The sequence below is a fragment of the Lepisosteus platostomus genome, chromosome 6, assembly GCF_059453375.1.
Source record: "Lepisosteus platostomus isolate fLepPlt1 chromosome 6, fLepPlt1.hap1, whole genome shotgun sequence".
NCBI lineage: Eukaryota > Metazoa > Chordata > Actinopteri > Semionotiformes > Lepisosteidae > Lepisosteus > Lepisosteus platostomus.
In genome coordinates, this window is record NC_142616.1 from 38,492,193 (window position 1) to 38,510,086 (window position 17,894).

Genomic DNA, 17,894 nt, shown 5'->3' on the forward strand with positions numbered 1-17,894 from the left:
GAGCTGCCGGGTCAGCCTACTGGAGTCAACACAACAGTAGGTGAAAAACCAGGAGACAGATCCCAAACTCCGGACCCCGAACTTCCGTAGGTGGGTGGCAGATGGAAGCTCACCCATATGGGAAGAACTGAAGGGACAGCCTCTCTCTCTTAAGGCTCTCTGGTCACAATGGCCTGGTCTAAGACAAGACTAAGGTGTCATGAAGAGGCATTGGGTGCATCCTGCGACTGAAGAAGCTCCGTGGCAAGTAGTCGTGCCTGCTGCCATGAGACCCTGGAATTACAGTGCCTTGCGAAAGTATTCGGCCCCCTTGAACTTTTCAACCTTTTGCCACATTTCAGGCTTCAAACATAAAGATATAAATTTTTTATTTTATGTGAAGAATCACCAACAAGTGGGACACAATTGTGAAGTGGAACGAAATCTATTGGATTTTTGAAACTTTTTTAACTAATAAAAAAATGAAAAGTGGGGCGTGCAAAATTATTCGGCCCCTTGCGTTAATACTTTGTAGAGCGACCTTTTGCTGCGATTACAGCTGCTAGTCACTTGGGGTATGTCTCTATCAGTTTTGCACATCGAGAGACTGAAATTCTTGCCCATTCTTCCTTGCAAAACAGCTCGAGCTCAGTGAGGTTGGATGGAGAGCGTTTGTGAACAGCAGTTTTCAGCTCTTTCCACAGATTCTCGATTGGATTCAGGTCTGGACTTTGACTTGGCCATTCAAACACCTGGATACGTTTATTTGTGAACCATTCCTTTGTAGATTTTGCTGTATGTTTGGGATCATTGTCTTGTTGGAAGATAAATCTCCGTCCCAGTTTCAGGTCTTTTGCAGACTCCAACAGGTTTTCATCCAGAATGGTCCTGTATTTGGCTGCATCCATCTTCCCCTCAATTTTAACCATCTTCCCTGTCCCTGCTGAAGAAAAGCAGGCCCAAACCATGATGCTGCCACCACCATGTTTGACAGTGGGGATGGTGTGTTGAGGGTGATGAGCTGTGTTGCTTTTACGCCAAACATATCGTTTTGCATTGTGGCCAAAAAGTTCGATTTTGGTTTCATCTGACCAGAGCACCTTCTTCCACATGTTTGGGGTGTCTCCCAGGTGGCTTGTGGCAAACTTTAGACGAGACTTTTTATGGATATCTTTGAGAAATGGCTTTCTTCTTGCCACTCTTCCATAAAGGCCAGATTTGTGCAGTGTAAGACTGATTGTTGTCCTATGGACAGACTCTCCCACCTCAGCTGTAGTTCTCTGCAGTTCATCCAGAGTGATCATGGGCCTCTTGGCTGCATCTCTGATCAGTCTTCTCCTTGTCTGAGCTGAAAGTTTAGAGGGACGGCCAGGTCTTGGTAGATTTGCAGTGGTCTGATACTCCTTCCATTTTAAGATGATCGCTTGCACAGTGCTCCTTGGGATGTTTGAAGCTTGGGAAATCTTTTTGTATCCAAATCCGGCTTTAAACTTCTCCACAACAGTATTACGGACCTGCCTGGTGTGTTCCTTGGTCTTCATGATGCTCTCTGCGCTTTCAACAGAACCTTGAGACTATCACAGAGCAGGTGCATTTATACAGAGACTTGATTACACACAGGTGGATTCTATTTATCACCATCAGTCATGTAGGACAACATTGGATCATTCAGAGATCCTCGCTGAACTTCTGGAGTGAGTTTGCTGCACTGAAAGTAAAGGGGCCGAATAATTTTGCACGCCCCACTTTTCATTTTTTTATTATTTAAAAAAGTTTCAAAAATCCAATAGATTTCGTTCCACTTCACAATTGTGTCCCACTTGTTGGTGATTCTTCACATAAAATAAAAAATTTATATCTTTATGTTTGAAGCCTGAAATGTGGCAAAAGGTTGAAAAGTTCAAGGGGGCCGAATACTTTCGCAAGGCACTGTACCTAGATATAGAGTGCCTTCACCAAGCCTATTACTAGGGATGCATGCAAGTGGATTTAAAAGATTACTGCTGTGGCGACACCAGTTTGGCTCGCAAGGGCCTTCATGAGCACCCTTGGGAACACCTTCAGGCATTCCTGGTCAGCGCACCGATGAAGCCAGTAGCCATTGATGTCTTGGTGCATCTCCCAGTGGACCCTCTACTATCAGATGGGCCAGAGTGCACAGCACCCTGTTGGGAACACCTATGGACCCAAGAAGCAGGAAAGTTATTCTGGAGAAACTATGATGTGAAGCCCAAATGCACCCCTTTTCATCCCCAGGAGAAAGTGTGGGTGAAAGGACTGAAAAGAGCCAAAGGCTACATTTCAAAACTCAACACCAAGTGGGATGGACCCTGCACCATAGTTAAGAGGCTGATTGGGACCAGTTACTGCATTCATCTGCCTCTGTGGGGCCGTCTGGTCACTCTCTATCAGGCTCCTTAGATTGATGGCTCCTTACAAGGGGTGGGGGGGGGGGGGGGGTTAATGAGGAGGTTAACTGCAATCCAGAACTCTCTTTGCATTCCTCACCTCAATGTCAGGCCAGATTAAGCAGCATCAACTGCCCTGAGGCTGAGGGAGAATCTTCACCCTTCACAGGCTTTGCTGCCTGTCTACCCCACCATCACCCCAGTGCCCTCACCAATAGAGGAGGCTGCCATTCCACTACCAGTACTTTGTAAGTCACCCTTGGGGGCAAAGGAGCTCAGGAAGAGTAACTGTAGAGTTCCCCTCCTGGAACCAGTCTATCTGAACCCTGACCACTCTATCATCTATTTTGCACTCATTTCCCCTCTCCCTGCCTGTATACAGTAAATAGGGGGTAGGACGTTCCTTTTCTCTCTCTCTCTTACACCAAACCCCCAAGCCGAACACTTACTCTACAACCACTACTCCCTCCTCTCTTTGCCTCCTACTTACAGTACCTCTCCACTCCCAGTGACTAGCACAACTGCGACCTGTATCAGAAAAGGGCAATAAAATTAGTGCAGTTACTGCCTCTCTTACTACACTGTCGTCTGTCCAAAGAAAAAGCAGAGCGGATCACTACAGAATTTCAAAATTGTATGGTTAAAACCAAAAAGAAATTTGGATTACAATCGACAATCACATCACATTCTCTACGCATTCTGTTTGGATTAATTTGTAATGACACCAATGCTCTTTCCATTCTATACAATTCTGTATAATAAACAAATAGTGTTAATTCTTTGTAATATGTGTCCAGTTTAAATTCTCAGCAAACGTGCAATCCATGCAGGAAAAAAATTGAAGACAATAAACAGATTACGGCTTCCAAGTCACCTTTTCTTATTAATGAACTAAATAATTTATTGTCCATGCAGTGATTCAACCCAGAAAGCTGAAGTATTGCTGTATGAGGCCTTCCCTGCCTCATAACTACAGTATATATAATTAAAGTTCTCCTGCTACCTTGAGATGAAGCACTAACAACACTCTTTATGCCACATTTTTATTCTTCAGGATCCTGTATTATATTTCAAATGACAACTATGACATTGTACCATCTTAGGATCCTGCACAATCATGGACTTATCTATATCTGATATCATACTATGTAGGTTATTTTAACAAGGAGGTTTACAATAGTATGTTCTGTAGCAAATGGCCTTGATTTAATTAGACTTTAGAGCTACCAACCAACCCCAGATCCTGAAACGACATGTAGTTGCTGCTGTTTGCTAGAGACTCCTGAAATCTCCAAGCAGCAATATAGAGTAGATGATAGAGCAACATATACAGTAGATAACTTGAAGACCATAGGTTCAAATCCTGGGTGAGCAATATAAATTCAAATCTGAACAAAAACAAGTCACAATCTGTTTTTGTCTTTTGTCTTGCGATTTGCAGGAAAATTAAAGGTTTCATTTAATCTAGGCTAGAACTACATTAGACTTTCCATGATGCAAAAACAAGTAAATTGAAATACTTAATATACTGTTTGCATATTTGCAACTATGTACATATTTAGTGTTTACCCTTATTTAGATGTGCTTGATATTCTGTCTTAATGATGTGACATTCTAGCTGTACATTTAACACAGCTCAGTGCCACAAGTAACTAGTTTATTTTAAAAGTTTCCCTTGTTAAACATGGAAAGCAAAAACACTTTGACTGGTATCATTATGTACATAAGCAATTATTCGTTTCTATGAACCACCCTTAGTGTTTACCAGAGTTCCTAATAAAACCAGGCAAAAGCTTAAGAGATCCATAGAGGTTGTTTCCTCTTTAATAAGACAAGAAGGATGCCAATTATGGAGCACACACAGCACACTGAACTCCCTAGCCTCCCTCTTAAATTGGCCACTTCAGCTGCTTTTCTGTGTTAAATTCTCCTTGACAGAATCGCTGAATCCTATTGTTTTGTTATTATTATTAAATCTTACCTAGAACAGGGTCACACAAAGTTTCCAATGATGCGCTGGAACTTCTTTATTTAATCATTTCCCATTTAAAGAAATGTCCAGTTTTATTGTTCAAGTTATATAGTGACTTGCTATTTTTTCATTGTTCTTTAAGCTTTTTTCAGTTAAAACAAACATTTTAAGTGGCTAGTATACACAATTGATTTATTTGATATGCAATCCTTGCTTACTTGTGTATATATATATAAAGATTCATAATTTCCATGTGCAGCAGGAAATCTAAAGAGTTTAATTTGATTGAACTGAAAACTAAGGAATATTAGTAATTGAATGTACATCAAAGGTTTTGTTCTGTTATTCTGATTGTAAGTCAGTGAAATCTTTGGAAAGGTGAGTTGGGTCTTATTCTTATGTGTGCCACATGCTGCAGTAAAACAGGAATTACAATGATGACAAAGTTCTCTACAAAAACTAGAAATGTTGCATGGAATAAAGGCTCCTTCCAGGCACCAAAAGTGCTTTCTGAGCAAGCCTCAACACCTTAATTTGTTGAGATATGTTTTGAGTGGGAGTAATCTGTATCTAGATAGGAGACTCAGGACCTATAAAAAATATCAACAAGCATTTTAATACTTCAAGTTTTTGAGGTTTCAAAATGAACCTGGAGAGATGGGGGATTGCATCTGTTAAGAGTGATTGCCTGAATACTGTTTTCTTCCCAATGTTTTCAAAGACTTACTGTCACTGTAATGAGACTAGCGACTAAGCTGGCTAAAACTCATTTGCTCAAGCTAGACATCTGAGGGAAACAACACTGCTCTCCATTACTGTCATTAGAATTCCAAGCAAATCATTTCAAAGATGCTGTGGCTTAAAGGTAAAAAGCTATTAACAGATTTACAAAGTCTTTCTTTTAACCCTTTGCCCTTGGAAACATTTTTCATTATATTTGGTTAATAAAGTTCAACACAAAGGTGAAAAGACTTAGAACAGATGGAAAATGAGAGGGAAAGCAGAGAGTATATTCCGAGTCTTTGGTCAACTTCAATAGAATAAACTTAACATTTATGCATAACGAATGGTAGTGACTACAATTTTATATGCAAACTATTAGTTTCGAAAATATAAGCTGATGCTACCCAGCTTTAAAATGAAATACAGATTTTGACTCTGATTACTGTCTGGGAAAGAATTGCACGGAAATAAGTACGGAGCTGATTGCTATGATTACTTGCATCTGGTCATTTATAAGTCCTCTTTCACAAAGAAGAACTGGAAACAAGTAAGTGGACTTCTAAAATTATGACATACCCTGCAATCTGTGACTCGTGCAAACATGACACTGTCACTCTAGCCAAATAGTACCAGACTCGAAATCAAAACGTGGGTGAGACACAAGGTTAAAATTATAGTGTATCTAAAATGCTCTGAAGGTATCACATAACTGACTCCATAACTGGTAGACTGAAAATCTTTGCCTTTCCCATTTTTCCACTTGTGTCATATTCTGTCTTGCTTTTACCCCTCCTCCTACTCTAAAACTCAATTTCACAACGGTATGAGATATTGATTCCATACAGATGTAGTTGTGTCTCAGCTGTTACTTTAGGTGCAGACTAATCTCAGACCTATTTGAGGGGCTGACTGTGTCAAGCATAAACCATAAATCTACCACCTAAAACTGAAAAAAATCCTCCTTTTGTCCCCATGTATTAAATGCAACCGTGCATGGCAATTTCTTGATGGATGCTTGACAGAAATTCAACTTTCCATTTGCACAGTGTGTAAAGACACATAAGAGCATAAGAAGGGTTACAAATGAGGACACTGAGTCAATATTGCACATAAATGTATGGCCAAATGAAGACATGTCATCTCCGTAAAGTACTTAATAAAAAACATTGTCTGAATTAATTTCTCACAGATAAACATAAGAAAATGAAAAGAATCTGTGAGTTTGTATGGGTTTCATCTAAGGGATTCAGAGGGTTGTGCAATATTAAGGTATACTGTATGCTTCCCCCACAAATTATTTTTCAAATGTTTTAGGTTCATAGATCATGTAAGACAAGCTGAAAAAGTTAAACTGCAAACTGTGTGCTCCAGTCCTTATTTTGTACTGGGATTTCTTCTCTCACTGACAGGTGCACCACAAGAAAAGAGGAGGTCACAAGTTACAGAACATCTCAGTTTTAATGTCACCTCCTAAACATATTGCTGTGCAAACTTTCTAGGTGCGCCATGGAAAAGACAACACCTGCAAAAATGGAATCTAAAGATATTCTTTGATATTTGGGAGTTAAATACCAGTTGTGTTCTGTACGTTATCATATGAACTGAAAGTTAAGTTGGATTTTACACACACAGGACATGACCAAAATCAGGATGTTAATCACTAGTGCATATAAAAAATCAGTACTGTAATTTGTAAGATACATCTAAATAGGTTAAAAACAGTTCTAAAAATCTGAGCTCAAAAACTTAAAATAAAATAAAAGATGTTTTAATTTGTTCTCATTAAATTTTAAAATGATACTTTGAGTGCTTTATAATGTAGTTTTGTCTGCTCACTATTTTTAACAAAGTGTGTTTTTTTTAATAATGAGATTCATCAGATTTAGTTTAGAGGTAGAAAACATTAAATGCATTGTACTATGTGCTTTATCTTAAATGGAAAATAAATCTGATTAAATGGCATGGTTTTGCCATATTTCAACTGTTTAATTTTAAACAACCTATTCATCTTCTATTGCACTACATTCAAGAAACAAATTCTGAACTGTGACACTTCCAAAGACAAGGCTGAAAAGGATGGATAAATATAATCAGTTAAAAACTTTGCTTTCAAATACTGGTGAATGCTGCATGTGTGCTTTTTTACTGAGTCAACTTTTGCTCCTGATATACATTACAATATTACATTTCAAATTCCACATTCAATTTCAATTCCATAATTTAAAATTAAAAATTATACTTAAAGGGAAAAGCAAAGGTTTAAATGGGTTCTCATGCAAAAATCCAAATGTTATTAGCATGTAGCAGATTTAGAAGCTTGATACTGTACATAGCACCCTGAACAAATTCTCAAGCTGCTGAAAAAGAGATTATTTGTTTCATGAAATGGGATTATAGCTTTGGAGACTTTCACAGAACACAAGCTGCCTTCTGTCTCCAGGGCTTAGGGGTTAGCAATGTCATGAAGTCCTGTGAAAAAGGCATATTAATATGGGAGAAAAAAAGTTAGATGTATTTTTTGTCTTATAATTGGATGAAAAGAACTACAAAACATGAACTGTGTTTTTTTTTAATGCACAATCTTAAGAATAGCTTTCATTGCTTGTGTATTAGTGTTTCAAGCACAACAGTAAACAAGGAGAAAAGAAAATAAGCTATTTTACAAGCATGGTTCCAATGCCATTACATTCTGTAGTAAATGTGGTAGTAATGTTTTCAACAGTAAGAGTCTATTGCATTTCTATTCAATCTGTGTAGTTGTTTGCAAGACAGAGACCATTGGATTTGTAAGAAACAAATGGTGGTCCTGCAGCAATCTTATTATACTCAGGAACAGCAGTGTGGCAAATGTTAGTGGTATCCTCAATAGAATGATACCATATCTAGAGTTAATTGGGTAAATCTTTTTAAAGAGAAGGAGTCAAAGATATGTGGTGTGTATTTAGAATAAAGAAAAAGAAATATCCTTCAGTTTTCATACATACAGTATTCATGCAGTTGATACTACAATTTCACCTAGAAAACATGGAGGCACTAGCCAAACAGAAAAAGGGTGACAGGGCTTGGTTTTAGGTTACATTTATGGACTGTTATGGGCATAAAGAGGGTCAGAATTAATAGTGCAACCTATACAAATTGTGGTTAATGAAATATGCTTTCAGTTCTGAAACTTTGGAAGGGTGTTGAAAAATGCTAGCCTGCCATCCATTTGGGTGAGCACAGGAACCTACTTTTTGTCACCAATTCAATTATCTGTCCCAGTAATTCTGATTGGTATGAGGTTGTTAGGCTGAATGGTCTTCAAACCTAAGCAGAGTAAAACAAAGTGGGGGAAAATAAAAATCTTTTTAAAAAATCACTTTAGGTTTGCAAGCCTAATGAATACAAGCAAAATGTGCTGCTGCAAATATAAATGTCTTTTAAATGTACCAGTTCACTTTTGTTCTGTCACATTTTAGCCCTATAATTTTTTGTTTTATAATAAAATACTCCCTTATAAATCTCAGGTCCAGACTACCTCTTAGAAACTTAAAACAGTTAAGACATTTTACAGTGCAATTAATTTTTAACTCGGAATTTTATGTACAAATATATATAATTATATATATATATTATTAACAATTATGGTGATATGCTACTCATGTTTTTCCTTCATACTCTTCATACCATTTTTAAAGTACTACTTTCATTATCATCTTTATTATCTTCTTTCTATACATCCCTCAAGAAAGCATATTCTCAAATAAACAATTAAGCAAAAATGAATAGCTTTCATAATGACAGAGGAATCAAACAAAAATGTATGAAACCATTTAAGAAATCATTACTATTGGTTGTAATTTAAAACACCTCCGTGGTACTGTAAACTGTTGTGAACATCCACATTTCCTCAAATTACTCAAACATTACCTAAATTATTTAATTGTACACTCAATGAATGTATTGTTAATTTTGGTAAATTATTAATTGCTGGAGAGCAATGTTTAATTGATGGAAATTAAATCATTCAAGGGCAGAATTAGTGATTTCATGTTTACCAATTAAACCTGTTGAATTTCTTGGCACAGAACTGAATAGAATATGTGTTTCCAAGTCATTTGTTTATTTATACAGGTAACACTGCAGCAATTGAATCAGCAGATCTATTTCAAAGAACGTAAACAAGTAAAAAATACTTTGTTTTCTTTTTTAACTGTGGCCAGTATCAAGAAGGAAATGTCTCAGGCACATTTAAAATATTTATTCAAAAGTAAATGCAACTACTCTGGAGATCTACCAGGATTCACATTAATAAGGATATTTTTTAACAGAGGTTTCCAGATTTTCCAGTACACTTCACACAACAGTTCAAGCCTTGGTGCCTTCATAGATTGAATGTAGAATCATTGAATTTCGATCATATTTTAAAACTAGATGGGCTCCTAATGGAAAAGCCTGATTTAGAATGATGCCATGAGAGTTCTTGTCATCACTTGATACATCCTTTTTTCTTACACTTGTTATTAATATTAGTTTGTCAGGTCAGATCTTTGAACTTCATGGATGATGTAAGATTTATAAATATTTAAATTCATTAAATATTATAAGGAGAATGTATTCCTTTTTCTTCCCCTGAGCAAAACAGCTTGTTACTAAGCACTTATACGATCTTCATTTTTTTTTAAATTGGAATCCCTCATTTTAAGTGATCTTCACTGCTACACAGTACACCAGTACAGTACATTTCATCAAAGGCCAACAAAATGCTGATATATCATGAAAAGTTTTAAATTCAAGTCAAGAGAAATTATATTTCTCTAAAATCAGTTCAAGAAAGGTACAAGATCACTTAAAGTAATGCTTTACAGAGCCAAATTAAAGAAAGAAGTGCTTTAGTCTTGAAACTATGAGACTACAGTATGAGGGGACTTTAATCATGCATTCATATTTTTTAAAGGCATTGAAAACTCAATAGACTTCTTCAAGATCAACAACAAATATTTCTGTGACTCCCTAACTGAGGAAATGATAGCCCTGGCTGACGGTTGGAGCTGTCATAACCCCTAAAAGGATCCCCAAACACTGATACAGAATTTCATTTAAAAAAAAAGCTGTTGGAACAGGTTGATTTCACAGGAACCAATCGGAGAATGTGTGGTATAACATGGAGTGAATGACAAAAGTCTGTGACACAGGCTTGAGCTTTGCTTGATTAAGTAGATTCAGCAGCAAAGCCATCAAACCCACAGTACTTACTTCTCTAGAGATTGGAACTCTGAGGTGGACAACAGAAGACAGTATCTTGACCCAGACGAATAGAACAGGTAATGAGTTATCACAATCTGACGTTTGCTAGAACTAAAGGGAGGAGGATTTCAAGGATCCCAAGTAGAACCCTCAAAAGCAGAAGAACTTTTGCAGGTGAAAGGTTGGGGAAGGGAAAGAGTCAATGGCTGACACCAGACAACTTGGATGCCAACAGAGGAGGGGTGAAGGAGTTCGGAGAGGCCATCACCAGGGATGGTAAGGGATGTGTAGAATAACACCATGGGCCTGTTGCTGTCAGCAATGGGGTGTGTGTGTGGGGGGGGTGAAAGCTATGGGGACAGTAAAAAGGGGGATCACAGAAGGAAGAGAGACAAAACAATGAACACACAGTAGGCTGGGGCCATAGGTGTAGTGACGGGATACCAGAAACAGAGAACAGGAAGAGGGAGGGAGGAAGAGGTTGAAACAAGTGACATTAGAGAAGCTGGAGGCAGATGTAGAAGAAGTAGCCACAGTTGATTGGAGATCCAGAGAGGTTGACAACATCAGAGGAACTGAAAGAAATGAGCAAATGATAGGAGCAGAGAGCTGGTTATTTTTTTGCTAAGAATTTGAGGATGAAGAGTTGCTCATTTGAGAAGAGACAAAGATGTACCTCCAGCCCTGGTTTGGAGAGGAAAAAGTCAAAGGCTTAATGCTGAGTATGAGAGCTACTGTATCTGTCTACAATGAGATCAAAATGCTCAGTGCTAGAAAAATGCTTGCAGAGCTGTGGAAAGTCACAGAATATTTATACTGTATGTAGGAAAGTTTGCTTTGCTTTTTGTCAAAATTTGTCAGTGCTACATTTCAATGTTGTACATTCTGAATAACTAGTATCATCAACAGCTGGGCTAAGATCCTCAATGTTTAGATTAGGAAAGCTGGTGGAGTTTGTTTTTAACTATTTCTGAGGAAAAAAACACTAAAACGTCATCTCAACAATAGTGTGGACAAATAGGGCCAGAATATCATGGAAACAATTTCCTTTGTTCAATTTTCTTGCAGCATTTTTAATTCACACATTTGATACAGCCAAGTCTACATTATTCACATCCCCTTTAATTACTCACACCTAACATCAGAACAGCTATGCACCTCGTTTTCCACTGCAAATTTAAACGTGACTAAGATTGGCTTATTTTCTGCTTCCATACCACAGAGACATAAAATATATTTTTTTTCTTATACTTAGATAAGGAACCTTTAGTGTGATTTCTAAGGGTAAAAATGGGAATAATCAACACCTAGTCTTACCAGTTTCCCAGCTGCCTCAGTCTACCAGGGACCCTAAGCTACAGATATTTGAAAGCTCTGGACTCCAGGAAAAAGATATTAAGTTGGAAAGATGCCTACTGTACAAAGTTTAATGTTAACTGGGCAAACAGCTCTTAGAAAGGAGGAGAAGGAGTGGTTTGCTTAATGCACCTGTTGCAGAGGTTTTAATTTTGCTTAATTTTAATTTTGTTTAATTTTGTTTTAACACATACACTGTATCAGGTCACCATCTTGGTCGACTAATTTCTGCTCAGTGGCTGTCAGTGACTATACCGTGTATCAAGATAGCTGTCCTTTCCATACAGTTTGACCATGGACCAGTGCAAAGAAAAAGGCAGGGCTCTCAGAGAGTTTTTAGATAATGTCAGTAATATAGTTCAATGAAGACTTCAACTTCCTGCTTTCCTGCATTTTTCTTCATAGTACATGTAATTCGATGTATTGTATTGAGCGGTGGCTCTGTGGTTAAGGATCTGCGCCTGTGGCTGGAAGGTTGCTGGTTCAAATCCCACAGCCGGCAGAGGAATCCTACTCCATTGGGCTCCTGAGCAAGGCCCTTAACCCCAACTGCTCCAGGGACACTGTACAATGGCAGACTCTGCACTCTGACCCCAGGCTCTCTCCCTGTCTGTGTGTCTCATATAGAGCAAGCTGGGGTATGCAAAAAGACAATTCCTAATGCAAGAAATTGTAAAGGGTTAATTAAATGATGTTATGTATGTTATGTTTTAAAATAGAAACTGTGAGGATTTTTGACAGGAGGGACGAAATTGTTTTATGAACAGTAATTGCATGAATAATGTTAACTAGAAAAAAAGCATTTTTGAAGGCTTCCAAGCATATTTACCAATTACTTTGACTAAAACAAAAGGGGAGAAAAGAATGATAACTACTAATTTTTTAGATCATTCTACAAAAATGTTTTGAATTTAAGTAGCTGGTGGTGCAGGATGTGTTCTGCCAAGGGGGTGATCCATGCAACTTGTGAGGTTCGGAAGCAGGGTTTAGTGTGATGAGCTCAAGACAATCTAAGAAGACGTCCTTAAAACAATGGTAGTTTGAAATTTCACAAGAAAATGGTAGTAAGGTGGCCTTTGCAGTTTATTCAGAAACTGATATTTCCAGAGTAAAGTGAGCTAAAAAGATGCCTACAAAAAATAACCCCATTTACATTTCGTCTAAACCTACACGTTTTTAAATTATACTTTAACAAAACAATACCCTAATCATTAGCCAACAAATACAGCACAGAATTAAATGTCAAAGGCTTACTGTATGCGACACATCAAGACACATGGTAATATCCTCACAAAACTGCTCTGCAGAAACTATACAATGAAAACATACTATTACATGAATGCAACTTGGATGTACAGGAACATTACTTATTAATTAATTTGTTGGTTTTTTTTTTACTTTCCCTCATAATAAACCACTCTACAGTTTAGAATATCTACCATACGCAGACTCCTTCAGAGGGACTGCTAAGACATACAAAATAAGCAACTCAATCTTCTCAAGCATCAAGTACTGAACTTTGAAGCTTTGGTGGCTTTTGTTCTTGAAGTCACTTCTTAGTGTTTCAAAGGTGCACATGTATTATTTAGGGAATCTGACGAATGAATACACTCAGTGGCCAAAAAAATAGCCTAAGAGAAAGACAGGGAAAATCTCATCAATAAGAGAATGTCATACAGTACAACATAGTACATACAGTTTATGCTACAAAAGTACAAATATACAGTATAGTGGGAATTGAGAAGTTTAATTTTATACCTCAAGATTTAAAATTTCATATGAAATGATTGAATTCAGAGATAAATTAGTAGACATTATTTGCAGCTAATAACATACAGAACTACCCCATCACTAACATCAACAGTTTTAAGATCTTAACACTGTGTGTTAATCAAGCCAACATGATTAACTGAAATAAAATGCCATGTTGTATCCAAAGGTTTCAATTATGTGATTTTATTGTGTTAATGCCCGTTTCTACATGTAAATCAGCCTTTCTGGGATGTTTCTATGAAAACCCAAAAACTAATTCACATGGCTAATTTGCATTGAACTCTATCCTTTCCCTTTCATTTGCCTGCCTTTGCATAACAGCTTCTCTTCCCAATTGAAATATGCACAGCGCATTTCAATCCCAAAAGCCACAGGGTCATTTTCTTCTAATGATATTTCATGCACTGTTAAAACAAGTGAATTCCAAAAAGTCCAAACTATTAAGGATCTTAAGTAACAGTTTCAAAACAACTAGGTTGGGTGACCTAGTCTTTAACCCCATGGCGAATACCTTTTCTTAACTAGAATTCATATTCTGTGTGTATCTGTCTTGCTTTTCATTCTCATTTTTTCCCACTTTAACAATCTAGCTGTGTAGTTTCAATATAATTCTTTTGAGCTACACTGTATTTAACAAGACTGTTTGAAATCTGGAAGCAACAGCCTGTTTGAAATCTTGAAGTAATAGAGCCAACCCAGTTGCTCTTTCATACTTCTAAATGGACTAATCCTGCCAACCCTCTTAAAAGATGCACTTGAATCAAACTTTGCTGCCATGAAATGTTTTTTCCCTATTCCTCCTTTGTGCATAAACAGCCCAAATTCCAGATACTGACAAGTTGAAGTAAACTCAATCAGTGGTGCCATTTCAATTTCTCACTACTTTTATGAAAAAAATAATAACTGGGGTGACCTGTATGAAAGTGAATATAAACATCACTCAATGATAAACATATTTCCTTTCATTTCTATTCTTCCATATCTAAGTACTATATGAATGTTAACTTTGACATCCTTCATTATTGTTTGTGAAATGTTTGTGTTAAAATATACAATGACAGAGAAATGAAACAAAATTATTATCTATTTTCACTGCTCCTCTCTGTAACAATGCGTATGATTAGTTTTAATATAACATAGTGAAACGGAAATAATCCCCAACAAACACTTCATTTTCATTACACCGCAGGTGGAAAAACACTTTTGCTTTGATTGGGCTGAATGACAAAAATAAAGTCTTGCCTCTAGCTACCAACACTAAGTCAGAAGCTGATAGACATCCCTTCTTGGCCAAGTACTTTATCCCACAAGTATACAGATGCATCAAGGCTTTGGAAGTGTAATCTACAGCTAGGGAGAAAAAGGAAAAGCCAAAACTGTTAAATTAGAAATGCAAATTAAATTTATAAAGGTCTTGATTTGGATTAGCTTTAATCTGGAGCTGCACCCTTCACCCTAGCTGTGAATTTGACAAGAACCATTTGTTTTTCTGGAATCACATGGGTTGATGATAAGCTTTATGGAAAAAACAAAAGCAAGACATTTGTCACTGACAAAGTGTTAGGCTTAATGACAGAGAGTAATTTCACCAAATGATCTGTTTGATTGCTTGAGTATTCATTTTTGCTTTTTACAGCGGCACAGTATATTCTTTTTTAAGCGCATCGTGAAAAACCTCAGCCTTCTTTATGCTATAAAATTAATTTCTGTGTTCCACTGAAAAGCCATCACTTTGTGTATTTAGATATGAAAAGCTAGTCTATAACTCTTTGTGAGGCTGACATTTTTTTTTGCTCATTGTGTTTCCAAAGGAAATTATTCTTCATGGGTTAAGGATCTTAATTATCCACCAACTTCTCATTTTTATAATGCAAACCTTTTAGTTATGAATAAAGACTACAACTGACAAAAGCAATATGAACTGAATATATGAATCCACTTCTGCTGTATATAGTCTTTGCTTCCATTAATTTTTTTGTACATTTAATTAAAATTTTGCTGCTTCCGCCCTGGGTAACAAATGCTTTTGTCCCGTAAGGTCTTTCCAGTTGTTTTTAGTTGTTTAGTTGTTTTGGTACCCTTTGCATGCAGCCCAGCTACAATGTAATTCATACAGATGCAAATACTGAAAACCTGATATTTGCATATTTAAGGGGTATCTGCAAGCTACAATTTGAAATGTTTGAATCTTAAAAAACTTAAAATATACACTTGGAGTTAATTCTCACATCTACAAATAAATGGCACAAGTCCAAAGTTAAGATGCACACTGAGAGTGGGATATTACAGAATTTCAGGAAAAATAGATAATCCTCTAAATGGCACTGTGCAAGAATGTGTGAGGTCATTTGATACTGTAGCGCTCTCGGGTTCACGTGGGTATGCGCCCTCGCCGCTGCCGCCTCAGGTCGGCCCCCACAGCTGGGGACTCGAACCCGACCCTCCGGCATCACTCAACAGGGACCCAGCCAGTTGAGATAAAGGGAAATCTCCCATCAGCTGAGGTCCCTGCTATTCACAGGGAAGGGCGGTGACTTCATCGCGCTGGTAAGTCGGCTCGCACAACCTCTAATGTCGGCCGTACAGTATGCGTTACAATCCGTAGTGGCCTTAGCAGTGAAAGACAAGTTTACTACGCTGCCAACTTTTAAAGAATATTTTGACTGCTCTTTGATTTGTGTTCTTGTGATGAAACCATATGCCATATTACAATTGGAAAGCTTGACAGAGGCGTAATATGTAATGTCATGCAATACCTAGTGTAAGAGTGGAATACACTACATGTAATATTAATTGCAATGGTAATGGACATACTGTAGGCACCATTTAGGATTCTATGAACCAGGAAATGGTCAAATTTGTTCCATTTTTCTTATCTTCAGCCCATTGCAATTTTAATTTAAGTTTGTTTAGTCTTTCAATGATGATGAACACACACTATCTTCCTTCTTCATGTCTTCTTCTCTTTAGTCTTATTCACATCTCACACACCTTTCTATACTTGTGCAGTTTGTAGATCTGAAGTTCTTTTCTTGCAGTATAAACCAGTTGTCAAACCCATGAATAAGTACCAGTGGGACATACAGTCTATATAAACCAATAATTGTATTGTAACTGGGGTTAAGCTTATAAGGATATAGGACTGAACAAAAATAAGTTTTGACACTGTTCAGAGATGGTTAAAAATAGAGAGCATAGCACTGCTATCACAGTGGACTGAAACAGTAGTTTCCTATATCATCTATTCCAATAAATTATGTCCTGTCCCCAGTACTCCAAATTAAATTTCAAGTTATATTGGAAGAGAACTTCTGTTTAGCATGTTTGTGTAAAAAAAAACATTTTTCTAGAAACAAAGTTAGAAACTGAGTAAGTCATATTACTTCCCTCATCTATTGTCTTCCCTTCCTTTCCTCTGTTATTGGTCGGTTGCTTTGTTTTCATTCTGCATTCTTCCACAGCAGTTTCTACTGCTCTAGGTACTCACAACATCCTTTTATCCTCCCTTCCCATCTTTTTCTTAGGTTTAAGGATAAAACAACTACAAGTACAAGGATAGAGGAAGAAGAAGCCACCTGTGTGGGGATGCAGAACTGGTTCTATCACAGCCATTTCTCCTGCTTTTGCCTGTTTCTGTGTTTTTTGACACCCAAGAGCTGTAACTGCATTCTCACATTCATCTCCTGAATACTCTGTACTTTATACAGTACATCACAACGCTTCCATGAATCACTGACTTCCATGCAGGTTGATACTGTACCTCCATACAACCTCCTCCACGTGGCCTTTGATTATTTAATGACTAAATTAAGTTGGTCATAATCTGTATGTTCTCTATTCACATACTGTAGCATGTGAAATATGTGAAATAAGAGCTATTTTATCTGTGATCCACAGGAAATGGATTAAAAAAATGGAAATTACATTTTGTAGTAACCTCTCCTTTGGCCAAAGATATTCATTCTTGAAGCTTTTTTAAACCACTTGTTTCACAAATTGCTTTATGGGAATGAAGTGTTCTTACTGTACATTATACATACTGTAAATGCAAGCAAAATTTAACTGCCAGACAAAACCTACAGCTCCTATGTTTTTCTTCAGCACAATTGCCCTGTTTGTGCCTGTGTTCTTGAGGTACAAACACAGTATTTCAGTTTAAGAGGAAGGAAAGGGGAGAAAATCAGGTCATAAAGATTTAGAAAATACAGTACGGGATGATCCTGCCTGACCAAACAGATACTGTATGATTTTCAAGCCATTCATGCCTTCATGTCCTTAAATATCAAGGTCAATAAATTCTGATAAGTAGCTTAACTTTATTTAATTATTCTACTCAGTATTGAGTTGATTACATGAATAAAAAGATTTTTCTTCAGATTTGTTCTTCACACATCCAAATTCTATCCATATAATTTTTTATCTTAAATATAATGGGTTATCATATAGTAGGTAATTTG